Here is an 18,548-nt window from a genome sequence, read left to right on the forward strand (position 1 = left end):
TGATTTGTTTAAGCCGAAGCGGGGTTTTGCCGGGCCCGCTTGCGGGGTCTATTGGGAAAGGAAGTCCTATCGTCCAGCGCGGGCATAGCGGGATGCTCTAGACGAACTACAATTCCCATGATGCACGGTGCTCGAAGAACACAACACTCCCCTCCGCCCGCCCTCTCGGCTTCTGGCTCTTTCTCTACAGGACTCTACGGGATAGTATTTGACGGGAGCGCCCGCAGACTACAAATCCCGGCAGACCATGCCGTGAAGTAGCCACACCCTTCCGTAAAGGTTAACAACTTTATTGACAAAGGCGATACTGTGAAAGGCGGGTCCCTGGATCTCTTTAGCACTAAAAGGGATCTACTTGCTAAAAGAAATGACTTTAAAAAAAATCTAATTCCCTTGAAATTGAAAGGAAACTCTAAAGATAATTAAAAAATGGAGAAAGTAATTTTGTAATAGAGACAAACTAGAGGCCTTAACCAACTGGTTCACATTAACATCAATAACAGGACAGACACAACCACCATAGCCTCACAGCGTGACACACTGAGGACACAGGATGGCTGTCCATTCTTCAAATGAATAAAATTAATCAAATCAGAGAGAAAGAGACAGACAGACAGGACAGACAGACAGAAAGGAGAGAAACAAAACCCAAGGCCATCTTCCAGAATAACTGGTCTGTATTGTTCCAAAAATCTCCTGTGCCATGCGAGTTGAAGAATGTTACTGCTTACAGACTGTGGAAATGGTTGCCCTGGGGCATAGCTCAATGACAAGGGCATGCATTGAGTTCATCCCTAGCCCTGAAAAAACAAACAAATATGAAAAAGACATATTTAATAAGTGAAATACCTGGGCCTAGGCCTCATCTTTCACTGGGCAACAAATATTTGCTATAAAGGACAATACTAAAATAATTAGCAAACTGTGTCTGTATAGCAAATGTTAGTATCAATATTGAGTTTTTTGGTTTGTTTTTTGGTTTGGTTTGGTTTGGTTTGGTTTGGTTTGGTTTTTTGAGACAGGGTTTCTCTGTGTAGCCCTGGCTGTCCTGGAACTCACTCTGTAGACCAGGCTGGTCTCGAACTCAGAAATCCTCCTGCCTCTGCCTCCCAAGTTCTGGGATTAAAGGCATGTACCACCACTGCCCTGCTGAGTTTATTTTTTATTGTACTGTGGATTACGTGTGATAGTGTGAAATAAAGTAACAAGAGCAGTCTTTTTACCCTATTCCTGGCATGTATTTCTAAAGTCCTTGGCAGACACCCAACCATTGTATGCCTGCAAAAATCAGTGAATTCTGGGTGTGGGGAAAAACCTCTACATGGAATCACTGCCTGTCCCATCATTGTTGAAGGAGAGATTGGGGGTGACATATATTTTCCTCTATATTTTCTTTCCTCTTGGAGAAAACTGCTGAAATGATTAGAGATAAAAGAACATAATGTTGAAAATTTATTCTCAAAGAGTATTTTTAAAAAATGTGTGCAGCCGGACGGTGGTGGCGCACATCTGTAATCCCAGCACTCTGGGAGGCAGAGCAATCGGATTTCAGAGTTCGAGGCCAGCCTGGTCTACAGAGTGAGTTCCAGGACAGCCAGGGCTATACAGAGAAACCCTGTCTCGAAAAAACCAAAATCCAAAAAACAAAACAAACAAACAAACAAACAAAAACAAAAAAATGTGTGCGGTTGGGCTGGGAGAGCTGACTCAGCAGGTAAAATACTCTTCCAGAAGACTCAAGCTCAATTCCCAGCACCCACATGGCAGATCACAGAAGTCTGTAGCTACAGTTCCTGGAGATCCAAAGCCTTTTTCTGGTCTCTGCATGCACTGCATACATGTAGGGCGCAAACATACAAAAAACAAAACAAAAACACTGAAAAATGACTTGAACCCTGAACCGTCGGATTAAAAGTCTGACGCTGCTGGGCGGTGGTGGCGCACGCCTGTAATCCCAGCACTCTGGGAGGCAGAGGCAGGCGGATTTCTGAGTTCGAGGCCAGCCTGGTCTACAGAGTGAGCTCCAGGACAGCCAGGGCTACACAGAGAAAACCCTGTCTGGAAAAAAACCAAAATCAAAAAAATAAAATAAAATAAAATAAAAAGTCTGACGCTCCTACCAGCTGAGCTGTCCAGGTCCCCAGCGAGTGCTCTTAGGTGCTAAGCACTATATTCAGCTCCTTCAAAAAAATTAAATTGCATTGTTTCATGTACATTAGAGTACTGCTTACATGTACATCCGTGTATTTCTCTTTTCTTTCTTTTTTTTCCCCCCGAGACAGGGTTTCTCTGTGTAGCCTGGCTGTCCTGGAACTCACTTTGTAGACCAGGCTGGCCTCGAACTCAGAAATCCGCCTGCCTCTGCCTCCCAAGTGCTGGATTAAAGGCATGCGCTGCCAACACCGCCATCACCCGGCAATCCATGATTTCTTGTACCTTATGCCATGGAGACCAGAGAGGGTGTCAAATCCCCTGGAAATGGAGTTATAGACAGGTGTGAACCATCATGTGGGTGCTGTAATTGAAGCCAGGTTCTCTGGAGGAACAGCCAGTGCTCTTAAGCACCGAGCCACCTCTCCAGCTCTCTTGCACTATTTTTAAGTGAGGAAAACTTTTACATTTGTGTGTGTGTGTGTGTGTGTGTGTGTGTGTGTGTGTGTGTACTTCAGGCTTGGCAGCTGGCACCTTTTCCCAGTGCCCTATCTCAATATTTATTTATTTTTCCACTCTCACATTTGAGAATATAAATCCAAGGACGACTCTGAACTCCTAATCCTCTGGCCACTGTTCTTAAATATCAGAATAACAGACATGCCCCATAATGTCTGGTCTGTGGTCTATTTATTTATTTATTTATTTGAGACAGGGTCTTATTGCAGTTGCTTTTTTGTTGCTGTGATTTAAAAAGCGGGGGGGGGGGGGGACGGGGGGGGGGGACGGGGGACGGACAATTTAGGGCTGGAGAGATGGCTCAGCAGTTAAGAACACTAGCTGCTCTTCCAGAGGACCTAGGTTCAAATCCCAGCACCGGCATGGCAGTTCACAACTGCCTGTAATTCCAGTTCCAGGGCATCTGACACCCTCATACAGACATACATGGAGGCAAAACACCGATGTAAATAAATTTTTTTAAAGTTTTTGATTTTAAAGGCAACTTACAGAAGAAAGAGTTCTTTGGTCTTGTGATTCCAGGATACGAGTATGTAATGTGGGGGAAGGACAGGAGAGGAATGGGTATACTATACTGGCAGGAGGTGGAGGCTGAAAGCCCTGATCAGTAACTACAAGCTCACAAAATAGAGAGAGTGATCTAGACATGACAGGAGAACTATGTAAACTCTCCCAGGATCTTACTTCCTGCTGTAAGTTCACACCTCCTAACGGTCCACAAACAGCATCTAAGGCAGAGAACCAAGGATTCAAATGCCCAAGAGGATTTAGGCATTTCTCATTCAAATAGCACTAGATACACATTACCTTGTTTGTTTGTTATTTTGTGTGTCTGTTGGTTTTGAGACAGGGTTTCTCTGTGTAGCCTTGAACCAAAGCAAGACTGAAAACCAGCAGGGCAAACTTGAAATCTTATAGATGTCTGGAACTTTTATTCCACCCCCCCCCAAATTTTAGCTGTCATTTATTTATTTCTATTTTATGTGCAAGGGTATTTTGCTCAAACTTATGTATCATGTGTATGCCTGGTGCCAACAGGATCAGAACAGGGTTTCAGATCCCCTGGAACTGGGAGTCAGTGATGTTTCTGAGCCACTATATGGGTGCTTTCTTGAGTCTCCAGCTTGGTAAATGCAAATCCTGGGATGTGTCGCAGGCAGGGCTGGGTACAGAGCTTAATGCAGAACACTTGCAAGGCCCTGGCCTTGATCCCAGTCAGAGCATGGAGGGCGGAGTGGGGATGATCGGTCTCCACAATCATGTGCACCACTTCCTTACAAGAAAATCTATCCATCCATCTATTCAGTTAGTTCTGTGTCACTGGAGAAGGTTTGGTTTGGGGCTGAGGCACATTATTATCAAAGCAGTCCTGGCCTCCAGGTTCTCCCAGCATCCCTCATTCCCTACATGGTATATCCTGTCCCCATCCCTGAACTTTTCAGTCCACGACTTGGGCTGTCCTTCCCCGAGAGGCTCCTCCATGTATAATCCAGACATTTTGTTTGCCCTCTTTCAGTTTCTCCCTTTCCCTCTTCTCTCTCTGCGCACGCACCCTTTCTCTCTTCCTCTCCCACCTACTTCTCTCCCCATAGTGACTCTCCTTGGGACCAGCGAACTTACCTGAGAGCAGCTTCCCAGTAAACCTGTCTTTAATATAATCTAATCTGGCTTGAATTGGCTCATTTCACCGATGAAGAAATAACCTATCAGAGAACCCTGATGCAGAGTCACCACAAGGGTAAGCAAAGCATTGATGTCTGTGTAATTGTTAATTTAAAAATAAGGCAATTGAGCCAGGCATAGAGTCTTTAGCCCCAGCACTAGGCAGGCTGATTACCATGAGTTCCAGGCCAGACAGAGTTATGTGGTTAGTGTGGTTTGAAAGAGAGATCCCTCAGAGTCTCGAGTTTTTGAGTACTTGGTCCTCTGCTGTGGCCTGTGCTGTGGTGGTGGTGTGCCTGTGGGGAGATTTCAGAGGCGTGGCCTTGCTGAAGGAAGAATGTAGTTTAATCCCCGTCTCATGCTTGTGGCACATTCAGTTCAGGTTGCCATGCCTGTGGCTTACTGACTTGCTTCCCTACTCTGACAGACTCCTGTATCTTCAAACTGTAAGCCCAAATAAACACTTCCCTTAAGTTTCTTTGGTCACGGTGCTTTACCACCACAGCAGAAAGTGAGTTAGTACAGGAGTAACAGGTCTTGAGCACGGGCGGGCTATTGCTGGAGAGAACCAGCCATGTTGTTTCTTGAAAGAATGCCGAAGACTTTGGAACGTTGGAATAGAAAAGTAGTTAAATGCTCTAAGCAGAGCTTCATGGGGCGGCATCGTGAGAACTTGGAAGATTAGTGCTGACAGCAATGTGGACTGTGGAGGGCAGGCTCGAGAGGCTTTGGACGAACAGTACTAGCTACCCATGGGGCTGTATTCCTGTGATATTAAGGCTGCTTTTTTGCCCTTGACTTGAGAATTTGCTTAAAAAGTGGTGGGCTGATTCTTTGGGCAGAGATAATTTCAAGATGACTTAATATTCAATCAGTAGCATGTTTTGTTGAGACAGGGTCTCACTAGGTAGCTTTGACTGGCCTGGAACTTACTGTGTGGAGAAAGCAATTCTTAATCCTTCTGACTCTTCCTCCCGGGCACCAGGATTAAAGACTGGCAAGAGCCACTATGCCTGGCACAAGGTTCTTATTAACAACTGTTACACAGTTCTCAACGAAAAAGGGCAAGCTCAGCAGGGAAAACTAAGAAATATACATTGTTAAAAGAGGAAGAGCACCACTAAAGATAATGTTGCAGCCTCAGCAGGTACTGCAGGAGATCAGCTCCCCTGAGGAAAGGCATGCTACCCTCAGGGCACCTCGCCCTCCTAAGTGTCCCAATGTGTGGAAAGAAAAGACCTAAGGGGTTCTCTATTCCTAGAAAGCAACTGCAAACAAAAGCTGCAAGGCAAGTAGTTTTGGTTTTGTTTTGTTTTTGGTTTTGGTTTTTTTGATTTTTCAAGACAGGGTTTCTCTGTGTAGCCCTGGCTGTCCTGTCCTGAAACTCACTCTGTAGACCAGGCTGGCGTCGAACTCAGAAATCTGCCTGCCTTTGCCTCCCAAGTGCTGGGATTAAAGGTATGCACACCACCGCCTGGTGCAACAAGTGTAGTTTAAGGGGTCCATCCCAAGCTGATGGCGGATCTCGGCAATGTCACCCATACAGTACTGGCTTTGGACCCATGAAGGATACAAGACTGAAGGTGTTTATAGATCTTCCTCTGTAGATTCAGACAGCCATGGAGGCCAGGCATCGTGAGGATCCAAAGGTGCATAAAGGCTCTGAGAAGCAGGAAGACCTGAAAGGCCATTGGATGAGGCTGTGGAAGTGAAGTCTGGGTGCACTGGAGCCCCCAAGATGCTGCAGATGCTGGAGCCATGGCATAACTGTCAAGAAGAGATACACACGGGAAATAGAACCAGCGTGGGGCTGGGGCGGAAGAGGAGCGAGGGGGGAAGGGAGAGAAAGGTGTAGGAGGAAAGAGAGAAAGGGGGAAGGGAGAGAGGTATAGGAGGAGAGAGAAAGAGGTAGGGGAGGAGAGACAAAAAGAAGAGAAAGGGAGGGGGAGGAGACAGAAAGAGAGGGAAGGAAGAGAGAGGTGGAGAAGGAGAGACAGAAAAAGAGAAGAGAAAGAGGAGGGGAGGAGTGAGAGAAAAAGAGGGAAGAGATAATATCAAAGATATATAACATCAAATAACAAAGCTGGAAGGACAGAGACATTTAAGATCTTTGGAACTGGCTGGGCGGTGGTGGCGCATGCCTTTAATCCCAGCACTTGGGAGGCAGAGGCAGGTTCGAACTTCTGAGTTCGAGGACAGCCTGGTCTAGAGGGTTCTAGGATAGCCAGGGCTACACAGAGAAACGCTGTTTTGGAAAGAAAAAAAAAAAGATGGTTTTCAAGAAAGCTGATGGTTTCACTTCAGTGTGGTGGGCAGGCTCAGGGAAGAAGTAATGTTTCAACTGGAGACCAAAGGCAGGAGACAAAATCCAATGTACCAGCCTGAAAATGGAGGCCTTCCTCTCTGCCTTGGTGTACTGGTTAGACCCCCCACCGATTGGCTGAGACCCCTCCTCCTTACAGAGGGCAATCTGTTTTACACAGCCTGTCAATATAAATGTTAAACTCATCTAGAAAATATCGTCATTGGAATGCCCAGAACAATGTTTGACATTGTTTATGTGGTGATATCTGGGCACCCTACAACCCGTTCATACTATACATAAAACTCCTCATCATAGGGACTGAGACTTTAGAAAGCAGTACTGTCTACTTACTGTGTGTAAAGGCCTGTTCTGTTTTTAACCCCCAAACCACAATAAAATATATAAATAATAAAAGTAGTCATTAAGGGGCTAGAGAGATGGCTCAGTGGTTAAAGGTACTGGCTGCTCTTCCAGAGGTTATGAGTTCAATTCCCAGCAACCACATGGTGGCTCACAGCCATCCATAATTAGATCTGGTGCCCTCTTCTGGCCTACAAACAGAACTCTGTATACAAAACAAATAATTTTTTTTTTTAAAGAACCATCAAGCCAGGTGTGGTGATACATGCCTTTGATTGTAGCACTTAGGGATAGGGGCAGGCAGGTCTCTATAAGTTTAAGGCTAGCTAAGGTTATATAGTGTGACCCTGTCTCAAAAACAAATTAATCATCACAGGAGAACAATCACCATAATGAGGTTTCCAATAATAATGAACAACATGAACAACATACATGACAGCATATACCATGTAGCCTAGGTATGGTGTAGGCTCTATCTTCTAGGTTTGTGTAAGTACACTCTATAATGTTTGCAAGATGATAAAAATCACATAGCAACGCATTTCTCAAAGTGTGTCCGGCACTGCTAAGCATTCTCTTATCTTAGGATTCCCCCCTCGCTAACTCAGATTGTATTAACAAGTACCATAGTCTGGAGGACATTAGTGACATAAAGCATTTATTCAGATCTGGAATGTTGAAAATCCAGGATCAGCATGGACAGGCTTTTGGTATGCAGACAGCCTTCCTCCTTGTTTACAGATGCTCCCTCCCCTGCGATCTTCTCTTGGTGTCTCCTCTTATAAGGGCACTCACTCATCCTATTCCCGAGGACTCCACCCCCATGGCCTAACTGTTGCCCAAAGATCTCAATGAATGGATTTAGGAGGGACACATTTGGTCCAACACATACCCCAGTTTACAGATGAGGAAGAAGGAACTTAAGGCTAAATTTATGAATACAATTTACTGTCATCAGTGGGAGGTCGTAGACTTGGGACTGTGCTAGAGCCCTGGGGACTTGGGACTTGGCAGCTTATTAAATGTGTAAATGAACCTGAACAGAACTTCAACTAAGATTGCCACGTGCTGGGGCTCTCCCTGGAGGTAACAGTGTCTAAGCGGGGCACAGAAGGTGCTCACCGAAAGGATCCTCCAATGATATACTTGTTAATTTCTCAAGGCCAAGCCTTGGATTCCCATTTCTAGTGAGTCACTCGTGTGATAAGTCCTTGGGTGTAATGAGTGACAGACCCAGAAGTAAGATGATCCCCATCGAGGTACAGTGGTCATGGTCTTACGGGACAGGTAACAAGTCTGCGACTGAATTGTGACCGACTCTTCCTTAGATGTGTGACCTTGACCCAATCACTAACTGCTTGTGTTTGCTCCTCAACAGAAAGCAGTGAGAGGACTGAGTTAGGCAGAGCCAAGCTGACTCCATGTCAGGCTGCAAACTGACAGGTTGGGAGACTAGGCTATAAATGTCTCTTTCCTAGAAATGAGAGCTTGCTCCCAGGAACCAGTGATCAGGCGACCATAGCCTCGGGCAGCCAATCTGAGGACACCTTGTCATCTGGCCTGAAGGAAGAATAGGTTTCTACAATGAATAAGCAAACCCTCAGGGAGCTCCCCAAAGCCTAACCAACTGTAGAATTAGACCCCTAGGGAGAGAGCTAATCAATCAAGGTAAAAGGGCACATACTTGGGACTAAAGAGATGGCTCAGCAGTTAAGAGCAATGACTGCTCTTCCAGATGGTCCTGAGTTCAACTCCCAGCAACCACATGGTGGCTCACAACCATCTGTAATGGGATCCGATGCCCTCTTCTGGTGAATGTGTCTGAAAACAGCTACAGTGTACTAATATAAATAAAATAAATAAATCTTTTAAAAAGGGGGGGCACATACTCAATCCCTGGAATTCTTCTTCGAATAAAAGCTGGGCCTGCAAGCCCACTAGGTGTCTCTATTCCCAAATGGGGAGAATTTAGAGAATTTGGCTGAATAAATGCTCTTTGCTCTTGAATGTGGGGTATCATTCTTTGGCGATTTTTGGATCCAAACAGTATGTTAAAAAACAATCCCTATCTTATAGAGCTTTTATGATGGTAAGAGACTTAATATATTGATGCTGGAAAGATGCCTCAAGCGGTTAAGAGCATAGGCAGTTCTTCCAAAGGATCTGGGTTCAATTCCCAGCATCCACAGGACAGCTCACAACTGTCTATAACTCCAGTTCAAGGGGATCTGACACCGTCACACAGACAGATAGACATGCAGGCAAAACACCAATGCACATTAAACAAACACACAAACACGGACTTGATATATGCTTATGTTTGCTCAGGATAAATATGTAGTGGCTATTAGTACTAAGTTTTGGTGTGAGGACATGCAGGCTCACAGGAGAAGACCAGGACTCCTCTAAAACCAATCTATCTGAGTGAGATTCTACTTATCTTCATAGCACCCCAACTCTGGTGGGGGTGTCTCTGACAGTCCAGCTTAACAAACTGATGTCATATTGGGAACTTTAGAAACTAGCATCCAGCCAAATTTTCCTTAATTGACAGACATTCCTCTTTGAAGGATATCTGGTATTTCACTAGCAGCTTGGGATGGCAGAATCTTCAGGCCTCTTGCCAGCTAATTCATCTGAGGCAGGATGTAGTAATCCAACTGGCTTCTGTAGGCTTATCCCCGAAATGAGTGCTATTAGCAACGGTGCCTGATGTAGTAAGCTGTCAGGAATACCTCAATGTAAATTGCACAGGAGGTTTGGGAACTGGCATTGTTCGATCTTTATTGTGGGCTAGAATTTAGGCTAGTTGAGGCTAGCCTTAAATGCCTAATTCTCTGGCTTCCTGCCTCCACGCGTAACAGGTGTACCACACTGCCTAGCTCGCTCAGCTTTATGTTTTTAAAATCTTGATTTTGGATATGAGGCAATTGGTACTGTGTGATTGTTTGGTGTGCTTTGGGGTGTGTGTGTCAGCTAGTGAACAAGGGCAGAGCAAGAAACCTTAGGTATTCCTAATGTTAGCCAAGTGATTCTTACCACATCACCCAGAAACCCCCACCTCCCCCCCCCCCACTAAAGCTGCCATGCTCAGACTGACTCTTCTCAAGCCCATAATCTTGACTCTATCTCAAGCGACCCAGTGCTTGTTTTGCATAGAGACACCAGTGACATATGAGAGCAACTGCACTCTGGTTCTGCTTCGGAGATTGCTTCCTCCTCCTCATCCTGGGAGTTTTGCTACTTCATAAGGGAATGAGGAAGGAGGAGGTGGTCACACTGGTAAGAGCTGAAGAGCTTTGAAAGTGGGGGAGCAGGCAGAGCTGGGTAACACTCCTTTAATTCTTTGGGAGACAGAGGCAACCGGATGTCTGTGAGTTCAAGAGTGAGTTCCAGGACAGCCAGAGCTACACAGTGAAACCCTGTCTTAAAAAGGGAAAGAAGGCCGGGCGGTGGTGGCGCATGCCTTTAATCCCAGCACTTGGGAGGCAGAGGCAGGTGGATTTCTGAGTTCGAGGCCAGCCTGGTCTACAGAGTGAGTTCCAGGACAGTCAGGGCTACACAGAGAAACCCTGTCTCGAAACAAAACAAACAAACAAACAAACAAAAAAGGAAAACAGGCTGGGCAGTGGTGGCGGATGCCTTTGATTATAGCACTGGTGAGGCAGAGGCAGGCGCTCTCCGAAAGTTCAAGGCTAGCCTGCTCTACAGAGTGTGTTCCCAGACAGCCAGGGCTACACAGAGAAACCCTGTCTCCAACAACAACAACAACAACAACACAAGGAGGGGTGTGGGAGAGAAAGACAAGAGAAGAGAAGCATATGAGCACTTGTTCCCTTTCTAATGTGTCCTAGAAGTAGAGTTACTAGAAACTACCAGAGGCCATGAGGGACACACAGACTCCAGTCAGACTTCCGCCTTGGAATGTTTAATCTCTGAGCTTTAGTTACCCACCTACGAAATGGGCATGCTAAGACCTGTGTTCCAGGATTCTTTTGTGAATTGAACAAGTAAACACAGCCCTAGATTCTTGTCCCTCTTGAGCACCTGCTGTAGCGTATTCAAGCCGTAGCTCCCAAGGGTATGTATGTCTAGCACAAGTGTCTGTTGAAGAGGTAACATTTGTTATGATAAAGTCTGCCAGGCTCAAAACTGATTTGCAATAAATTAAGTATACATACACATGCATGTGCATAAGGTGGCGAGAAGGAAAAAGAGAAACTGCATCCTGGGGTGGGGTACTTCGGAATCAATAGAGCAGGTAATTACTGTGTAGGATAAACACCATGTGGAGTCGAGAGATCTGGATTCAAATCCAGCCTGTCTATTGGCAGTCCTGAGGCTGCACCATGGACACTTACAGGTGATCTTGTTTGTTTAGTCTCTCTTTTATCTCGGTCCTTTTAGCAACCTTAAATCCCTTCTAGAAAGATCCCCCAACAAAGTGTCTTTCTATGATGAAATGCTACTTAGGCTCTTCCGAACTTTCCAAATAAGCCTGAACTTTTGGGTTTGCATATTTATCTCTGGATTTTATTTTACTTAAAAAATTTTTATTTTAATTTATTATCATTATTTTCTTTGAGATAGTGTCTCTCTGTATAGTTGACGGCTCTGGCTATGTAGACCAGGCCTGCCTCTGCCTTCCAAGTGCTGGTTTAGAAGGTGTGCTTCACCAAGTCTGGCCCAATTGTCTAAATTTTGGCAAGCATCGTGCTAAGTTGACTTAACTAGAATTCCCAGCCTCCCATTGATGGCACACCATCAATATTCACTCAGGATCCTCATCCTCCACTAGGCTTCAAGGTTCCAGTACCTGACCTATCTTCAAGAGATGGCTCAGTCGTTAGGAGCACCCGCTGCTCTTCCAGAGGACCCATGTTACAGTCCCAGCACCCACACTGCGCTCAAAACCATCTGTGACTCCAGTTTCAGGAACTCTGGGCTCCCTCCTCTGGCCTTTGCAAGGTACTGGGAGAATACACAATGCTCGTGCATATCTGCAGCCAAAACACCAGTACGTACAAAATACAAATCCTACTCTAAAAAATACTTAAGACGCAGCCGGGCGCTGGTGGCGCACCCCTGTAATCCCAGCACTTGGGAGGCAGAGGCGGGCGAATCTCTGAGTTCGAGACCAGCCTGGTCTACAGAATGAGTTCCAGGACAGCCAGAGCTATACAGAGAAACCCTGTCTCGAAAACAAAACAACAACACCAAAAATACTTAAGAACCCTGTTGGGTGGGGCTAGCAGCAATCATGTTTTCTGTCCCCTGACCCTGCCTTGCTCCTGGCCCTATAAATTCCCTGTTCGTGCTGAATTCAGGGATTAGCCCAGTGTCTCAGTACCACTGCAAACCCCCACTGCAGTGCTCCCTAAACCCACCATGATGGCCCTTTCTTGAATAAAATCAGCCAGGCTTTCTTAAACAAGTGTCATTGATTTCTCCCCCCCCCCCTTTTAACTTTCTATACATAAAACCCCAGTCAAAGGAGATCCTGATTGAGGTCCTTATCTAAATAAATAAATAAACAAAATAAATAAATAAAAATAAATAAATAAATAAATAAAAATAAAAAAGAGGGGCACAACAAGACCAGATGCTTTGAGATGCTTTCCTTCATCATAACACCTGGAAAGCCAAGTGTGGCTTTACGCTCGATTTGGGGGGGTGGAAAAAAAAAAAAGCAGAGGTCGTTCCAGCATCCGCCCAGAAATGCAGAACTGCCAAAGGAAATCCCAGAAAAGGAAGAGCAGTTTTAAAAGAAAAAAATCAAGGTGAATTCCAGGCATGAACCGTCCACTGGGAAGGGGGGCTTCCCGACTCCCCCCTCCCCCCCAGGTGCGCAGCCCGCGCCGCCCACCCCGGGCGCGACTTAGGCGAGGAGGAGCTGCGCTCTCTAGGACCCGAGGAGGGAGAGCTGCAGGGAGACGGAGCCTCCAGCGGGTGCTGCCGCGAGCGGCCGGCCGAGGGGGCTGGAAATGAAAGTAAAGCGCTCCGGAGCCACATGGACCGAGCTGCCCGGGCGGCGGCGCCGGGAGCAGGATGCGGCCGCCCGTAATTAAATAGCATTTACTCTTATTATTACTAATAATAATAACGTAATCATACCTCTAGTCATAGTATACCATTTATCGGGCTCGGCGCAGGCCCGCGGGGAGCGCAGCCCGGCCGAGGTGAGTGCTTTGGCGCGGCGGAGCCCCGCGGGGCAGGGACCAGGCCACCGCGTCCCCGGCGGCGCGCGAGGTTGGGGCGCGCGAGGCTGGGGCGCCCGGGCAGGGCCGGGCAGGGCCGCGCGCGGAGGAGGCGCGGGAAGCCCGGGCCGGGCCACCTGGAAAGGCGGCTTTGCAAGAATAAAGCAATAGCACCTCCATTACCACGAACTGTTTTTTTGGGGGGGGGATCTCTCTGCAGATTCCCGCACCCCTACCCCAAAGTTTCAAAGTTATTGTGTGGCCGGGCACCTGCCGCCTGGGAGATTGGGTCTCCACTGTAGCCTCCAGGGGATGTCTTGGGATTTTTCTTGCGTGGTGTGGGGCAATCTCCCTTGGGTCTGGAGCTTTGGGGGTGCGCGGATGTTTTGCGGATCCCACTGCAAAGAGGTGGTCCGAGGCTGGCAGTTAGGGTCCCCCTTTCCTTTTTGTATTTGCTTTGAATCCGCAGTGCCTAGAGGTGGAGGGGCCGCGGCAAGGGCCGGGGACAATGGCCGGCTGATGGGTCGCCCCAGTCGGTTACGGCGGCCACGCGAGTCCGGGGATCCGAGGCCTGCGGGCCCAGCCCTGGGGGAGGGGGCGGCAGGAAAGGGGGGCGCGGTCTGAGTCGGCTGAGCTGGAGGGCATTTCCGGTCGTGGCATCCGTCACTGTGCTCAGAGGCCTCCCGGGTGGGCAGTAACCAGGCAGGGGATTCACGGGGACTGCAGGGTGCCGGGGTTGTGGCGACTGAGGGGCGTCCTGGCAGGGCTGGGGGCCCTGGGGAAGCAGAGCCGACCCCGCCGCCAGTGCTCTTAGCAGACAGAAGGTCCCCTCTGTGACCCATAATTCTTTTTCTTTCTATCTTAGAAACCCTCAGGTTCAGGTGTTTGTAAAGTTCCTGGGTTGAGGGTCCTTCACAGAGACAAAGGCTCCTCCCCACCCCCCACTCCCACGGCAGGAGTGGGAACCTGTAGAAAGAGTTCATTCTTGACGGAACAGGATGGCTGGGGTGCCAACAATTCCTTGATGGAGAAGGCTGGGGCCCTGGAGGGGTTGGGGCTTCAAGTCGGGAGAACTGGGGGGCCGCTGCAGTGATAGGGAATTGCGGTTTTTTTTTCCCTCAGGTTGTTAGCCAGGACTTAGGTGCTTGGGCACTAGAATCAAAACCCCCGACTTCTTTCCATTTTCCGGAGTGCCTGCAGTTCATGCAGTTTGATGAAAATAGCAGAATGCAGATCCTTGAATCTTTACACAAATGCTATAATTATAGTACATTTAGCAACTATGTTGGACATGAAATTCCAGCAGAATCTTTTCCTCTACTACCGAGACTTCCACCACCGCAGAGAGAACCATTCCCTCCCTGATGTCTTCACACTTCTTTCTCCCATAGAAGTCTGCTGCAAGCTAGACACGATGCTAGGCCCAAACCCCTGGGTGAAGCAGGTTCTAGAAGGTGTGTGTGTGTGTGTGTGTGTGTAAGAGAGAGAGAGAGAGAGAGAGAGAGAGAGAGAGAGAGAGAAGCAGGTTCTAGAAGGTGTGTGTATGTGTGTATGTATCCTGAGTTGGGCATATGTGGGCTCTTCTGCTGGTCCTGCCAGCCAGGTAGACATTTAGCCATCCTTGTTTTCCAGATTAGAGAATTGGGTATCTTGCTGGAAATTTACACAAGAACGCCTAACTAGTTATTTGACTCCAAAGCTCCATTTCCAGGAGGGAGATCTCAGGATGAGTGAGTGCCTTTATGGTGCTGAGGCTGTCATAACGTCTGTTTAGTGGTTGATGTGAACTATAACCAATTTAGGTAGGGAAGTTCAGAATGTGTCTTGTTGAATTTTTTTGTTTTTGACTGTTGAGTTCAGTGGGATGAGCTTGTGTCTTGTGTCTTATGTATGGGACAGTACAATCTCCAGTGGGCTCGAGTCCTTTAACATGATAATATGAGTATAGCATTTTGTATGTGTGTGTCCATGTGCATCTACGTGTGGTAGGTCTGATACACATCTCCCAGCACTCAGGAGTTAGAGGCAAGAGAATTGTGACTTCCAGGCCAAGTTGGGCTACATAGTGAGATCTTGTGTTTTTTGTTTTGTTTCGTTTTTAGTTTTTCAACATGGGGTTTTTCTGGGTAGTTTTGGTTGTTCTGGAACTCCATTTGTAGACCAGGCTGACCTCAAATTCAGGGGTCCTCCTGCTGCTACACCTGACTTGAAAAAGAGAAAAAAGAAAGGGTTTTGGTGGCTGTGGGGTAGCTCGGTGGTTAAGTACTTCTGCAGAGGACCTGAGTTCATTTCCCAGCACCCATGTAATGCAGTTCATAACTGCCTGGGACATAAGCTCCAGAGGATCTGACACCCTTTATACCTCTACCTGCACATACTCTCATGTGCACATAACCACATAAACATAATTAAAAAAAACAAAATCTTAGCCAGGCATGGTTAAGCCACACCTTTAATCCTAGACACAGAGACTGGCAGATCTCTGAGTTCAAGGCCAGCTTTGTCTACAGAGTAAGTTCCAGGACAGCCAGGGGTACACAGAGAAACTGTCTCAAACAAAACAACCAAACCAAAAAAAAAAAAAGGAAAAAAGAAAGGAAAAAGTATGTGTGTATATATGGTGGTGCTTAGTGCTTTTTAAGTTCGTTTATCACAAACTGTCTTTCACATATGTGAACTCATCTGTCCCTCCTGGCAGTTACGTCAAGTAGAGTTTTTCTTCATTACTTTTTTTTTTTTTTTAAATATATTGGGCTGGAGAGATGGTTTGGAGGTTTAGAACATTGTTGCTTTTCCAGTGTAGAGGTTCGATTCTCAGCACACAGTTGGTGGTTCACAACAGTCCTTTACTGTTAGGGGATCTAAAACCTCTTCTGGCCTCTGTAGGTACCAGGCGCCCAACATGAATATATATGCAAGGAAAACAACCACACACATAAAGTTTAAAAAAATAAACATTTTACCCCCAGGTACTTACAGGGAGGGAGTATGCACGGGTCCTGGAGTGCATACGGCAATCAGAACTTGAGGGTGTGAGTCCGAGGGGTCAAGCCCAGGGTGTGAGGCTTGGTGGCAAGCACTTTTACCGGCTGAGCCATCTTGCCTGGTGTGGGGTAGGCGTTTTCTAATCTTTCTTTTACAGATGAAGAATGTAAGGCTTAGAGAATTGGAAATGTCCACAGGGCCCCTGAGTAGTTTCCTGTCTCTAAATATTTATTCTTTCCCAGAGTCCTGTGCAACCTAGCAAGTCGAAAGCTCCTCCTGGTAAGCTGCCGTGAGGCAGGTCTGGGTATGAGCTCTTTGTAGTTTGGCTGGAAATAGAAAGGGAAATTCAGTTAGAAAGCAGTGGCTGGAGATGGTCCTGTGGTTAAGCGCCTAGCTGATGGATAGGTGCCAGGTTCAGGAAGAGACCCCGCGTTGTCGAATGAACAGTTGGACAGTGGTAGCGGACACGTGGTACTCTATTCTGGAGGGGGGGTCCTGTGTTCACACACAGGTGTGGTCATCCACACACATGTGCATATATGCACGTACATAATTGTTTAAAAAACTGGAGTCAGGGGTTAAGAGTACCGACTGCTCTCCCAGAGATCCAGAGTTCAATTCCCAGAAACCATATGGTGGCTCACAACCATCTGTAATGGGATCTGATGCCCTCTTCTGGTGTGTCTGAAGACAGCAATGGTGGTGTACTCAAATACATAAAATAAATAATCTTTTTTTAAAAACCTGAAACTGAGAACTTTGGAAAAAAAAGAAAGAGTTCTGTGGTTAGTGCACTAAGAGCAGGCAAGATGGCGCCTGGAAATGTCGAGGAAAGTTTCCTGTAGGAGGCGGAACTTGGGATGAAAGAGTGGGGCACTCAGCCAAAGTAGAGGACACGGAAGGAAGCTTGGGTTACCTTCTGTTATTTCTGTGCCCGAAGACTGACATCTTTAATTTTTGGCTATCTTTAATTTTTTTCTTTAATATTTTTTAGAATTTATTTATTGTTTTGTTTCTTTCGAGGCCCGGTTTCTCTGTAGAGCCCTGGCTGTTCTGAAACTCACTCTGTAGACTAGGCTGGCCTTGAACTCAGAGCTCAGCCTGCCTCTGTCTCCCTAGTGCTGGTATTAAAGGCGTGCACCAACACCGCCCAGCTCCAAAAATTATTTTTTGGCTTTCATTTTATCTGATTGTAGTTTGTGAAGGGTGGGCCCCTGTGGCTGGATTTTACTGAAGAAGATACTAGGGGGACTCAAGGTTTTTGTGGCCACCTCAAGGTCATCTTACTAAATTTGAACCCAGGCCTTTCTGACTGTTCTATCGAACGTGCTTCTGCCTTCATCTCCACCATCATGGAAACAAGAACAAAAGCCAGAAAAGTAGGAATTGGCAAATGCCACAGCCATAGTGTTCACGTGGGAAGGGTTAGCAGGTGCCTCAAGGCCAGAGTTCTCCTGAGGTGACTGAGTGCTGCCATCCCACAGAAAAGGCAGTGTAGTCCTGAGTGTGGAAATCTGAGTAATTCTAGTCCTTGGGGGATCTGAGGGCCTTGATTATCACCCTGGAAGAGCTTGGAGCTTGGGCAGGAGACAGATACGGACCATTAACCTGAGCTTCCCATGGACAGGAAATGGCTCTGACCCCGCCTCTGCCTCCAGCTGAGGTGGACGTGCCAGCAGCGCACATTCAGCCCCTGTGTTGTCAAATTGAATTATCCCCAGTGTGGAGGAGGCAAGCTTCTTTCGCCCCGAGGTGGAAGGTCTTTCTAGAAGAATTTCTGTGTGAATACTTGAAAGATAGGAAAAGAAAGGCCAGAGAGGCCATTTGGAGCAGAGACAGATGGACAGAAGCAGGGACAGGCAAAGCCTGAGGAATGTGTCACCTGGTGCAGCCACAGTGTAGGGATGGCTGTGAGTTCCAGTTGAAGTCTGGCTTTGTTGCTCGCCGCTGCCACCACCGCTGGCCCTTGGATGGTCTGCACTTGAGTCTCCATTGCTGGAAATGAGCACTGAGAGTGTTTGTTTTTCTTTTCTTTTGAATTTTAAATTTTATTTGTATTATGATTACTATTATTATTTTGTGAAATTTGAGATGGGGGGGGTCTCACTAAGTAGCCCTGGACCTGGCTGTAGAGACCATGTTGGCATCTTTTTCCCAGTGATCCTCTGACCCTGCCTTTCAGTTGCTGGGGTTTCAGGCAAGTGCCAGCATGTTCCGATGAGTCCTGAGGTTTGCTGGTGTTTGGTAGTAATTCCAGAGAGCTAAATGAGAGAGCTAGAAGGTCAAGGCTTGGGAGATGGCTGACTTGTTAGAGCATCTGCTGCCCTTTTAGAGGACTCAAGTTTGAATCCAAGCACCCATGTTGGGAG

General features: G+C 46.9%; 1 protein-coding gene across 2 annotated transcripts in view; it reads left to right on the forward strand.

Annotated features, from left to right (window-relative positions):
* Positions 1–12,894: 12,894 nt before the first annotated feature.
* The window catches only part of Zc3h7b (zinc finger CCCH-type containing 7B), a 44,759-nt gene continuing 39,105 nt past the window's right edge, over positions 12,895–18,548 (forward strand). For both annotated transcript variants that reach the window (XM_052160465.1, XM_052160466.1), the window contains exon 1: positions 12,895–13,176. The gene's annotated coding sequence lies outside the window, so the exon portion shown is untranslated. The remainder of the gene's footprint in view (positions 13,177–18,548) is intronic.

The sequence above is a fragment of the Apodemus sylvaticus genome, chromosome 17, assembly GCF_947179515.1.
Source record: "Apodemus sylvaticus chromosome 17, mApoSyl1.1, whole genome shotgun sequence".
NCBI lineage: Eukaryota > Metazoa > Chordata > Mammalia > Rodentia > Muridae > Apodemus > Apodemus sylvaticus.